Source organism: Phocoena sinus, chromosome 8 (assembly GCF_008692025.1).
Source record: "Phocoena sinus isolate mPhoSin1 chromosome 8, mPhoSin1.pri, whole genome shotgun sequence".
NCBI lineage: Eukaryota > Metazoa > Chordata > Mammalia > Artiodactyla > Phocoenidae > Phocoena > Phocoena sinus.
In genome coordinates, this window is record NC_045770.1 from 51,264,044 (window position 1) to 51,278,231 (window position 14,188).

Here is a 14,188-nt window from a genome sequence, read left to right on the forward strand (position 1 = left end):
TTATAATTGAAGGAAATGCTGAATTTCAGGAAGAAGTTAGTGAAAATAAAGTACAATATCTTACACAAATTTATAGACTCCTGAATTCTACGTAGACCTTATGTTCAGAATATCTATGTTAAATCCTAAATTATTTAAGGATATAGAGATTTTTATATGATTGAAGTTTGTGCTTTCCATGGTCTTTTAAGAAATTTTTTTCAGAAAAACATTTTGTATTCTTTATATGTCAGGAACATTCCCCTAAATGTGTTTGGATTATTTCACAGTCCTCAACAAATTTCAGATAAGAAAACAGGTTTTGCACAGTTAAGCAGTTAGCCTAAGACCACAGAATTAGCAAGAGGAAATGTGAGAATGGAAATCCATGTATGTTTGAATTTGGCTATTATCTTAAGCACTGCGGCCTATGATGACATGAGGGTACATTCAAAACATCTGGATTCAAATCTTGTCTCTGCCACATCAAAACTGTATAAGGTTATTCAAGCAAATCATTTACCATCACTGAGCCTTAGTTTTAAAAAGTCAGTATAGTATCACGCCAACTACTTTTTGTGAAATCACTTTACAATCCCTAATCGTTGCATAAATAGTAGCAAAACTCAATTGAGAGACAATCTTACTGTATTTTTTCCCTGAATTCAGATCATAACAAAAGCATTTTTAAAGTAAAATACCAAAAGCTCAAAACTATTATGATCTAGAGAATCTTGCAGTAATCTTTTTTTTTTTCTTCTAACCACATTACAAGTTCTTAAGTTTATACTCGGAAAATCAATTTTTTTCCAGTTAAATTACATGAAGTGTTAGTTGTGTTATAACCATGTCACTAGGCAAAATAATATTCTGTTTTATATAGTAACTCATTTCAATTAAATTCTTCCATGAAGGAAAACCAGATACTATAATACCTGTATTAGTTAGGTTTTGCTGTATAACAAATCACCACACAATTTAGTGTCCTAGACAACAGCAAGTTTTTTGCTTATTATTCTGCAAGTTGGCAGTTTGCACTGGGTGAAGCTAAACTGCAAAGTTCTGGTATCAGGTGGCTCACTCAGGCATCTGTGGGCACCTGAGGGAGTTGGCTGGGTGCTGGCTGTAATATGATGGTGTTCAGTTGGAACACCTCATTTTCTGTTCCATGTGGTTCCCCATCCTTCAGGAGGCTACTTCAGCTTGCTCATGTGTTGGCTAAGCTGGTTGTCAAGAGAGAGACTGAAAGAGAAAAAGACCTCTTGAGGCCTACGCTAGGGACTAGCAAATCATTGCTTCTGCCATATTCTCTTCATTGGTCAAAGTAAGTCACAAGGCCAACCCAGAGTCAAAAGAGGTGGAGAAATAAACTTCATCTCTACACAGGAACTGCCGAAGAGTCACATTGCAAAGGGATATAGATCCTGAGACGAGAAAAACAGATGCCATTTCTGCCAGCAATATACCAAGTATCTGTCCTACAGAAGAGGGAAACTAGGGTCAAATTAAATGTTACTTGACTGACATCCTAAATAGTAGATCTATCATTTATCTGCAGGCCTCCCTGTCCAAATCCATTTTCTTCTAAGTAGGACACCATCACTTTTAATGAAATCCCAGATCTTCTTCCTTCTTCTTTGGCAGATAATTATATATAAATAGATAGTTTATATGTAAAAATAATTATATCCATATATATATAATGTCAAAGAAGTAGGAAGAAAATATAAATATATTTATACATATATGAGTATATATACATATATAAATGGATGTATATTTATTGTAACAAATTTTCAGTGGCTCAAATGATTTTTGACTTTCTATTCTGTTTGCCTCCTTAACTCAGTGAGTACTTATTTGGGACATGTTATGAAAACAATGTGAAATGATATTGAAAACATTCTAAGTAACATGTGGTAACATGTGTGCTTTTATAATGACTTTTTCTTATAATACTACATTAAGAGACCAGCACAGGGAGGAGAAATGGGGATGAGAAGGTACACAGTGCTCCACTGGATACCACAATGACAATAATAAAGAGGAGACTATGGTTCACTTTGGGAGAATTCCTTCCTCTTAGGGGCTTCCAGGGCTCTGCTATTTTTAAGTAATTAATCTTTTGTGCAAATCAGTGAATGTGACTTCATCGAGGTCACCAGACAGCCAAGAGCAGAAATGAAAACTTAGTTTTCCTCTTTTATTCCAAAGACCCAAGTCAAAGACTCTGGCAGGACATACTAATGAGGCATTGTACATTGAGGCCTCCTAAAATGAGGCTTAAAATTGACCAAACTTCACTTTATCTTACAACCATAAGATACCAGGCTTTTAAAGGCATGAGTTTTACAATTTTAACTCCACAAAAATCAACATTATAATGTACAAATAATAATATTAATTCAGCCCCTCTATCCTTACGTCAATATAATTTTTTTTAAAGAAATCTGTTTGGGGTAAAAGTAAAATGACATTAGATATCAGTGAAAAAAGTGTATAGCAATTATATTCAGATGCACTTGAAAAATTAATACACTAATTTCTAATGTGCTTATAATTCATATTATTTTGCTCCCATAATAATGTACTCACTAACATCTTTGTGCGGTTGACATAGCCAGCATTATTTTGTGGAATTTGTTTAGAAGAAACTGATACTAAAATGAGGTAAGTGACTTTCCCACTACTTCCTGGTAGATTCATTTTAAGCACTTTTGAAAATGTAAATATTGTGCCCATATTAGGAAAATAATAATTTGTAACTGTCTAACTAGAATTTGGGGAAAACCTGTATTGCAAAATACATATATTCTCTTTCTCCTAGAAGCTTAAAGAGCTTATGATTAGTCACAAGAGGATGAGAAAAAAAACAGGAGTAGAAATTGAGTAGTAAATATTGCTTACCTTTTAAGGGTAAAGTGCAAAGCATGCATTTTGGCAGTATACATATCTGAGTCTTTCTCAGTGACAAAAAGTGTCCTCAGGTGCAGGGGGAGCTAAGACTGTTTGTCCTTATTTTCAGACTTCCTAGACTTTGTACCTCTCTCTGAATATTATATCTCCCAGCTGTGTTCTTGTGATTTCATTTTTGAGAGTATGATGGGATTCTTAGTGGTATTTCTGTCCTATCACTTGAGTGTTTTTCTATACATTTTCTTTTATCATTTTTTTTAAAGGTTAAATATTTAGGCAATACAGGCATACCAGGTTTTATTGCACTTGACTTTATTACACTTTGCAGATACTGTGTTTTTTTTGTTTTGGTTTGGTTTTTTTGCGGTACACAGGCCTCCCACTGTTGTGGCCTCTCCCGTTGCGGAGCACAGGCTCCGGACGCGCAGGCTCAGCGCCCATGGCTCACGGGCCCAGCCACTCCGCGGCATGTGGGATCCTCCTGGACCAGGGCACGAACCCATATCCCCTGCATCGGCAGGCGGACTCTCAACCACTGCGCCACCAGAGAAGCCCTCTTTTATATTTTTTACATGGCTTTGTTTCTGTTTGCTTGTTTTTGCTTTATTTTTTATTTCAGGGGTACTGTGTTGAAGCTTTTTGTTGTTAGTTTGCCATTTTTTTCTTTTGCCATGAAAATTAGATCATTGCAAAAATATACACACTGGTCTTTATCTTGAAATAAACCTTTTTTTCCCCATGAAATAGTCAATAATGGTATCGTAGAGATTTATGCATGGGCTGCAGAGACATTAAACTTAAACAATATGTATTTTAAATATCTCCGACCTACTAAGAACTGAGAACAGTATTCATTTTTGTGAGGTATGTGGCTAGGGCAGTGATAGGGTTGGTAATGTTTAAGAAAGAAGCTAGGGAATGCCAATTCAAATTTATAGAATGATATAAATGCCTCTGGAGATCTTTTGAGCAAAATTTTAATCCTTTAACAGTTGTTCTGATAGCACCTCCTTTGGAATGACCATATCTTCCATATATCAATTCTCAGTAAAACTTCAGCAGTAACTTGAGGAATATGATCTAATTTTCTGAGCGTAGTAAGGATTCAGCCCCATAGGTTTAGGTATGAGGTATTCAGTGAATTGGAAGGAAGAAATTAAAAAAAAAAAAAATACTGGGTGTCAGGATTAGTAGCCACTTTTACAATAACTTGTTTGATTCTAAAACAAAGCAAAACCAAAATTTTCACTTCTAGCTATAATGGAATAGCTTGTATCAGACAAGCCTTCTTGAGAAAAAAACTAGAATAGCTTGACAAAATGCAAAACACAGGACATAGGACTTGACGCTTCTAAACTGCAGGGAGAAAGGAAATATATAGAGGTTGGTTGGATACTCTTTGTCTTTGTATGGCCTTGACAAATCTACTCCTTAAAAAGCAGTACAGGGCTTCCCTGGTGGCGCAGTGGTTGAGAGTCCGCCTGCCGATGCAGGGCACGCGGGTTTGTGCCCCGATCCGGGAGGATCCCACATGGCACGGAGCGGCTGGGCCTGTGAGCCATGGCTGCTGAGCCTGCACTTCCAGAGCCTGTGCTTCGCAACGGGAGAGGCCACAGCAGTGAGAGGCCCGCGTACCGCAAAAAAAAAAAAGAAAAGAAAGAAAAACAAAAGCAGTACATAGCTTAAAGAAAGAGAAGAAAGTGGTGGTTCAGAACTTTCAGTGGTCTATGGGCAGGAGAGACAAAAGCTGGAGTTTGGTGAGATCTCAAAAGGAAAAGTCAACTTTCCTTTTGTAAAAGCAACAACTGGGAAGTGAACTTTACATTCTTTATAAATTTCCTACTCAGGCATTTTCTGAATCCTGTTTTCTGATTTGACATGCAGCTGGAGGATGAGGAGTCACTAAAAAGTATTAGATAAGATGCTAAGAAACTGAGTATGATTTTGATCTCTCATTCCTGGAGAGACAAAAACGTGTTCGAAGTTTGTCAAAGACCAGAGGCTCTAATAAATACACTGGGCTTTCAGTACCATTATTTCAATTTTTGTTTCAATGAAGGTTATGGGTCCCAGTTATGTTTAAGCCATTGGAAGGAGAAAAATAAAGTGTCTCTGGGAGAATAATTTTTTACATGATGTCCAGTTATCAATTTTAAAAATACAGGAATGCTAAGATAAAACCCAATGGCCTAAAGCCAATAGGAGAAAAGTACAGAAACAAGTCTACAGGTGATCCAAATACTAGAAATATCATGCACAGTCTTTAGAATATATACAATTAATTGTATAAAAAAATAGATGACAAAAGGGAGAATCTCACCAGAGAAATAGACATCTATTTTTAAAATAATCAGGTGGAATCACTATAGCTGAAAAGGCCAATAAGGGAACTCAAGAACATAATAGATTGAATTAACAGCAGATTAGATACAGCAAAAAAGAAAATTAGTGAACTAAAAAGCAGGTCTATAAAAAATATCAAGGCTGGAGCATGGTGAAAATTTCTAACAAAACTATAGTTTGTGTGCCTTGAGAGGTTAAAAACAAAGTCCAAAAGCAATATTTGTAGAGATACTGGTCAATAATTTTCCCAAACTGATGAAACATTGAAATATTCATCCATGGTTTTAAGATTAAAACATAAAAACCCTCTACAACCCTTAGTCAGAATGCATAAAAAGAAATTAACACCTAGACACACCATAATAAGAACATTAAAAATCAAAGACAAATAGAAATCTTGAAAGCAGCCAGAGCACTAAGACACATTGCCCACAAAGGACTATAAACAAACCTGACAGCTAATTTCTCTACAGAAACGATGGAATCGTTTATATACAAAAAAAAATAATGTTGTATTTGAAATATGGAAAGAAAATTTCATAATCATATTTTCAGACAAATAAAAACTGACAGAATTTGTTGCCAAGAGAGCAGCTTTAAAAAATTCTAATGAGAGTTAAGGAAAAAAAAAGATAAACATATGAGTAAATCTACATCAATAGTGACTGTACAAAAGAATAATATTTATGCATTAGTTTTAAAAATGATAGAGTTTAAATTTGTGTCAACAAAGATGCAAAAAGTTTGAGGAAATAAATGAAGTTAAAGTGACCTAATGTCCTTTAACTATCCATGAAGAGATAAAGTTCTAAATACAAGCAGTTTGTGATAGAGAAAGGATACATGTTGTAACTCTATGTCACTCACTAAAGTAATAAAAATTAACTGTGTAAGTAGCAATTCCTTAAAGGGGAATTATTTCTAGTTAAATAGATAATTTTAAAGTATTCAATGAAGAATAGAAATAGCAATAACAACAAAATATATACACACACACCAAAAAATAGAAAAAAAAAAGGAAGCAAACAATGAGTTTATTTAAACTCATTATAACGTAACTACATTTTTAAAAGTGGAATAAATACTTCACAGTAAGATCACCATTGTCAGACTGACAAAAAAATACACAATGCAATTATATATTGCTCACAGAGACCACCTTAAATTTAAGGACAGAGAAAATAAAGCATGAAATTATATACCATTAAAACCCTAAACAAAGAAAACTTGCTTTAGCTATTATATTTTTAGACTAATCAGATTTTAAGGCAAGAAGTATTATTAGAGATGAAGAGAGGCATTTCTAACTGACAGAAGTGTCAGTCTAAAAGAAAAGGTATAATCAGTTCTAAATGTGCGTGTGCCTAATGCCATAGGATGAAAATATGTAAATGTAATTTACATATTTAGGATAAAACTAAAAATGTAAATACATGAGTCAATAATCACAGTGAGAAATTTTAATATTATTCTGACAAGATGGACATACAAAAAACACAGATATGAAAAATCTGGAAAACATGACTAATATATTTGATCTTACTTATATATATCTAAAATGGCACCTAAAAAACATAGAGCAAATATTTTTTCAAAGTTCAGATGAAACATTTACCCAGAATAATTAATGAATGGGCTATAAGGCAAGTCTCAACAAATGTCAAAGAAATACAATTAGACAAACTATTCTCTTACTACAGTAAATTTATTCTAAACATCTATACAAACATAGAAAACCCCAAACTATCTGCACACTAAGAACACACTTCTTAATTATGGACCAAAAGAATCACAATAAAAATTAGAAAAGGTCTTTAATTAAATCATAATAAAAATACGTATCAAACCTCCTCAAAGACAAAACAGTAATAAAGCAGAGGTTCATGACTTTAAATGTATATAATAGAGAAAAGTTGAAAAACAATGGCTTAAGTATCCATCTCAATAAAACGAAATATGTAGGAGGATAAAATGTGGAAAGGAGAGAAATAATAAAGAATGAAATACATGAAATAACAAAATATGCAAAAGAGTAATATTATTAACAAAGTCAAAAATTCTTTAACAAGGTTAATAAAATTTGAACTTCTAGCAAGCCATAGAAAGGTAAAAATAAAAAGATGATAGATGTCATAAACTATCAATGTCAGATCTGAGAAAAGCATACAGTGTTACAGATCCTAAGTATATACTACAAATACAACAAGATGATGTATTAAACCTTTAGGTATATAAATCTGAAATGTTAGATGAAATGGAAGAATTTCTAGGAAAATACAACTTACCAAACTGATAAAAAATGAAATAGACAATATAGGTAGCCCTACAGCAATTAAATAAATTTAATCCACAATTTAAATTTTTCATACAAAGAAAATTCCAGATCCTGATGTCTTCATTGATGAAATACTATAAAATTGAAAGAAGAAATGGTACGAAACTTAACAAAATCTTCCAGAGAGTAGGAAAAGAGGAAATATTTCTCAGTTAATTTTGTGAAGCAGCAAAAGCTTGTGCCAGGACTTCCCTGGTGGTGCAGTGGTTAAGAATCCACCTACCAATGCACGGGACACGGGTTTGAGCCCTGGTCCAGGAAGATCCCACATGCTATGGAGCAACTAAGCCCGTGTACCACAACTACTGAGCCTGCATGCTGCAACTACTGAAGCCCACGATCCTAGAGCCTGTGCTCTGCAACAAGAGAAGCCACCACGGTGAGAAGCCTGAACACCACAACAGAGTAGCCCCTGCTTGCCACACCCAGAGAAAGCCCACGAGCAGCAACGAAGACCCAACACAGCCAAAAATAAAATTAATTAATTAATTAATTTTTAAAAAAGCTTATGCCATATCCAGAACTTAAAGTAAGGAAAATTATAGGCCATCCTCTCTCATAACCAATAAAAAAATCTTAAATAAAGTATTAACAAATTCAACCCAATGATATGTGAAATAATAACAGAACCAAAATGAGTTTATTCCAGGAATTCAAGGTAAAGATTAATAATAAAATGATTAATGCAATTCACAGCATTAACACAGTAAAATATAAGAAATCATATCCCTTTGTAAGAAGCAGGAAAAGTACTTGATAAAATTCAACACACATTCAAGATAAAAATTGTCAGCAAAGTAGGAATAAAAGTAAACTTCTGTAATGTACATCAAAAGCCAACATTCTACTTAACTGTAAAACAGTTCTTTCCCTGAGAGAAAAAAATAAGACAAAGAGGTCCACTATTACTATTTCTTTATAATATTGTACTGCATCTCTAGTGCAAACAGTAGGGCAATAAATAAATGTAAACAAATAAATAAAAGGTATTAGGATTGCAAAGGAAGAAATAAAAATATTATTATATGCATACAACTGTATATATTGAAAATTGAAAAGTATAAATAAACATGTAAAATTAAAATGTAAATCTAACAAGGCTGCTGCATAAAATTATATTTCTATTTATCAGCGACAACTAGAAAATAAAAATTTTAAATTATTATTTAAAACCATATAAAAATATCAAATACCTCAGAAAAAAACATAATGAAGTTGGCTTCACTAAAGTTAAGTTCATCAAAAGACACTTAAAAGAGTAAAATAACAAGCCATAGACTAAGAGAATATTTCTTCTGTATTCATCTAACAAAAAATTCATGTCTAGAATATGTAAGAACGACATATCATTAAGAAAAAGTATATATACTATATTTTATATACTATATATATTATGTATACTATAAAATAAAATATAATAATGTTTAAATATACATATTTGACATAACCAAGTATTGGTAAAGATGTAGAGCAAATGTAACTCTTTTACTTTTCTCTCAGTGTAAAATGGTGCAGTCAATTTGGAAAATTGTTTGGCACTGCTTATTAAAACTGAGTCTATGCATATTTTTTTGACCAACAATTTCACTTCCAGATAGATCTCTATATCCAACTGAAATGTATACAGATGCTAAGAGCATGTATAAATATGATCATAACAGGACCTTTCTTTTTTTTTTTTTTTTTTTTTTGCTGTACGCGGGGCTCTCACTGTCGTGGCCTCTCCCGTCGCGGAGCACAGGCTCCGGACGCGCAGGCCCAGCGGCCATGGCTCACGGGCCCAGCCGCTCCGCGGCACGCGGGATCCCCCCAGACCGGGGCACGAACCCGCGCCCCCTGCATCGGCAGGCGGACCCCCAACCACTGCGCCACCAGGGAAGCCCAGCAGGACCTTTCTTAACAGCCAAATACTGAACCAACCCAATGTCCATCAGTAGTAGAATGGATAATTTAGTTATAGTAGATTTATATATTATTTGAAGGCAAGCAGTAAAAATAAAAATGAACAAAGAACTTTTAAATTCACTAAGAATGAATGTTACAAATGTAATGCTGAACAATGAAGTGAAACATAAATAATGCATTCAGTATGATTAATTTTCACAAAATTCAAATGCAGGAGAAACTAATATATGGTTAAGCAAATGTTGGAAGTGTGGTCATCTTTGGCTGTGGGTTTTGACTAGCAAGGGGATACAGAGGTACTCTTGAAAAACTGATTATACATGTATACACACACACACACACACACACACACACACACACATATATTTGTTTTTCCTAGTCCATGATATTATATCTGATCCATAGATAAGGAAATAAAAGATGAGTGGATTGCACAGACACTATCAGGGAAGAGGCTATGACTCAGATACTTTAGGAATTTTTGAAACTGGTCTATTCATTCCACTTTTCATTCATTTATTCATTCATTCATTCATTTAATAAATGAATCTGTAAATTAATCAAATATTTTATTGTTTCTACTATGTGACAGGCATGGTCCTGGGGTGAGTGATGAACAAAACAGACAGAAATCTATTCTCATAAACCTTGCAGTGTGGGAAAGGCATACAATAAAATAGTAAATAAACAGACAAGAAAGTCACATTATTTATGCTGTTAAAAATCAAGATAAAGTGGTGAGATAAAGGGTAATTGGATAAGGCCGGTTGACAAAGACTACTTTGAGGAGATGACATCTGAACTATTATCCAAAGCTTGAGAATGAATCAGTATTCCCAGTAAAGAAAATCGTAAGCAATAAAGCGTGAGAAAGTGCAAACTCTAAAAAGCAGATAGAAGGCAGTGTGGTTGATGCATAATGAGTGAAGGAGAAGATGATATGAGATGTATTTTAAAATATAAGCAGCTTGTGCCTGGTCTTTTATGCCTAGTAAGAAGTCTGTATTTTAATCTGTGCATAATGTAAAGTAATATGGCAACTGTCTTAGTTCATTCGAGCTGCTCTAACAAAATACCACAGTCTGGGTGGCTTATAAAAACAGAAATTTATTTCTGACAATTCTGGTGGCTGGAAGTCTGAGATCAGGGTGCCTGCATTGTCTGGTGATGGCTCTCCTCTGGTTGCAGAATTCTGGTGATGGCTCTCCTCTGGTTGCAGAATTCTTCCTGTATTCTCACGTGGTGGAAGCAGGCAAGGGAGCTCTCTCAGACATCAGGCATTAATCCCGTTTCAGGAGAGCTCTGCCCTCATGACCTAAGCACCTCCCAAAGGCCCCATCACCTAATACCATTATCTTTGGGGTTTGGTTATAGCATACCAATTTGGTGGAGGCAGGGAGACATAAACATTTAAACCACAACAGCAACAAAGTTGCTGGTGGACTGTAACTTTTATTTCCTGCCCTGGTTGTGCTTTACTCACTGGATAGATGGGGTTAATCCTGCACCTAGAAGGCATCATTGTCTCCAGCTCTAAGTTAAAAAAGTTAAAGCAGTATTTCTCAACCTGGACAGTTCGTTAGAATTCCCTGGAAAGCTTTTAAAAATCCAGATTCCCAGGCCTTACCGAAAACCAATTACATCATAACCCCTGAAATTGGAGTACAGGCATTTGTATCTTTGAATTTCCCCCAGTGATTCCCATGTGCAGCCAAGGTTAGGAACCACTGAGTTAAATATTGACATCCTTCACAAGGCTGTTGAGAGACTGCAATTAGGTAACCTGTGTGATGCTTCTAAGCATTAGCTCTTCTAAGCATAACCCTGCTATTGACAGTATTGCAATGAGAACATTCCTTAGCTCTGGAAGTATTTTCTGCTAGACCACACCTACATGCATAGACCACAACTAAAAAGACTTCCCTGGTGGTTCCACTATAGGTCATGATTCAAAGATTCATTTTCTTAAAAATGATTTCCCAGATGTCTGTTCCAAGGTGGAAAAAGAAAACAGAGGTTCTTCTCACAAATGACAGCTAAGGAAATTTCCGGTGTCAACCTCACACTGAATTTTTAAGAATAATATGCCTATGAAAGTAAAGAAGTAGCTGAAACTTCAACTCAAAGCGACTGAGTTGGGATCAGCAAGCATGGGGCTATTATCAAGAGAGTTAAGGCAAAATGTCTGAGAATTAGGTACCAGTTGAGTAATTTCATTTCTACCTCACACTCAAATACCTTGTTCTCTTTCAAGAACTATTCAGTGTGGCTAAATGGCACTTTAACTTTAATTGTAATTCAGAAACCTAAAATCACTTTATATTCATTTATCCAATCACTAACCCACCTTACTATTCATTTGATAGCAAATTTGATGATAACAAAGAAACAGAGAGAGAAGTGTACCCATGGAAAAGAAAAATAGAATCCTGATATGTTTTTCACTTTTTTTCTCTTACAAGGTTAGGAAAAAAAAAACTATTACTTAAATAAAGGGTAAAAAGTATATATAGATAGAGAGCTTTTGCATTCAGGTTTGACAGGGTAATTTATCAGAAAGATCTACAGATCTTTCTGTAGAGTTTAGATAAAGACAGATAAACAAAATTGCAGAATGAGTCACAACTAGCCAGAAATTGGCCTATCATTCTTGTGAGGAAAAAGGGTTAGAGGCATTTTATGAACATTTTGTCCAAATTCTTCTCCCCTTTTACAGGACAGCGAAGAGAATTACTAATATTTCTTTTGTTTGGAGCTAGAGCAGAGAAGATGGCGAGACTCTGGAATGTAAGAGAGGTAGCTATGAGTCATGTGGGAACCTGAGGTCCAAGGAGATGAAGACAGAAGTCTTTCAATAACAATCTGTATATAGGGAGCACCAGCTATGTGTTAGGCATGGGGGAGCAAATAGGGAATAAGACAAAAAGTCTGTTGTCTTGCCAGCATGTACAAGCTAGTGGGGAATAAACAATTAAATGATGAATACGGTGAAATGTGAGACACTGCAGACTGCTGTGGTAAGTAAACCTAATCTAGGAGGTCGGGGCTGGCTTCAGAGGAAGGAGATTCTTTAAGATAAGCCCTGAAAAGCGAGAAGTATGCACATATCCAGAAGGAGAAGAATGTAGAGGCACATTTCAAATAAAGGGAAAATAATGTACGAAGACCCAGTGATGAGAGAAAACAAGCACAAGTGAAAGACTGAAATAGTTTTTGAATGTCTGGAATAGGATTGAAGTAAGAGAAAGACAGATAGTCTCAAGATATGTTAAAGAAGTAAAACTGAGGAAAACTTCTATGATACCTGGTTAAGGAGTTTGGGTTTGATCCCAAGGACAAGGGGACCCAATGAATGGTTTTAAAGGGGGATGTAACATATCAGATTTGCGTTTCAGAAAAATTAATCTGGCTATCGCAGTGTGTAGAAAGAATTGTAGAGGATGAGATGTGAAGGATGACTGAGATGAGACATATTTTGTAGAGGCTGGGAGAGATGTTGGTGGCTTGAATCAGAAAGGAGAAAGACAGACAGATGTGAAGGATATTTTAGAGGTAGAATTGATCATCTTGTGACTAATTGAACGTATAGGGAAAGGGAGAAGTCAAGAATGACTTCCAGGGCTTCCCTGGTGGCGCAGTGGTTGAGAGTCCGCCTGCCAATGCAGGGGACGCGGGTTTGTGCCCGGTCCGGGAAGATCCCACAAGCCGCGGAGCAGCTGGGCCCGTGAGCCATGGCTGCTGAGCCTGCGCGTCCAGAGCCTGTGCTCCGCAACGGGGGAGACCACAACAGTGAGAGGCCCACGTACTGCAAAAAAAAAAAAAAAAAAAGAATGACTTCCAGGGATCTGACTAGTTTAGCCAGAGTACAGTGGTTATCAGGTTTAGGCAGTAAGACTAATTCCAGAAACCACCACTAATGCACTGAGTATAGACGGTTTCCCACTAAGTTAGAAAATGATTGAAAAATTAGGTGCTTCTTTTTGATACTCTGCCTTTCTCACTGAATTGTATGAACTGAATGCAATAATATATACGAGAGGCCTTATGGATGTTATACCATTCCTAAGTGGAAGTCATTATTAGTAGCAGACAGTTGGGGAGGATCCCTCTTGTTTGGATTAGACCCATCTGGTGAGTAGAAATATGAAAACTGAGTCCCCCCCGTCTTAATTAGTTTGGGATGTTATAACACATTTCACAAACTGGGTGACTTATAAGCAATAGAAATCTATTTCTCACAGCTCTGAAGACTGGGAAGTTCAAGATCAAGGTGCTGACAGATTCAGTATCTCATGAGAGCCTGCTTCCTTGTTCATAATAGCCTCCTTCTCCTTGTGTCCTCACATGGTGGAAGGGACTAGGGAACTCTCTAGGGGCCTTTTTATCAGGACACTAATCCCACATATAAGGGCCCTACCCTTATGTCCACTCACCTCCCAAAGGCCCTAAATACCATCTCCTTGAGGGTTAGATTTCAACATATGAATTTGGGTGGAGGGTGCAAACATCCAGTCTATGTTAACATCCAAGAAATGAGAACTGGAAATTGGCTCAGAATTTGACTCTGGTTCCAGATAAGACCATGCCGTGTACTTGAAATAGCTGTTTCTTTGTAGATTTGTGGGTGTGGGGGGATCAGAAATGTTCACATCAGCCCTAATAGGTATTGAGTTAGGAGCAGCAAAATCAATTTCAGACACCAGTGACTAG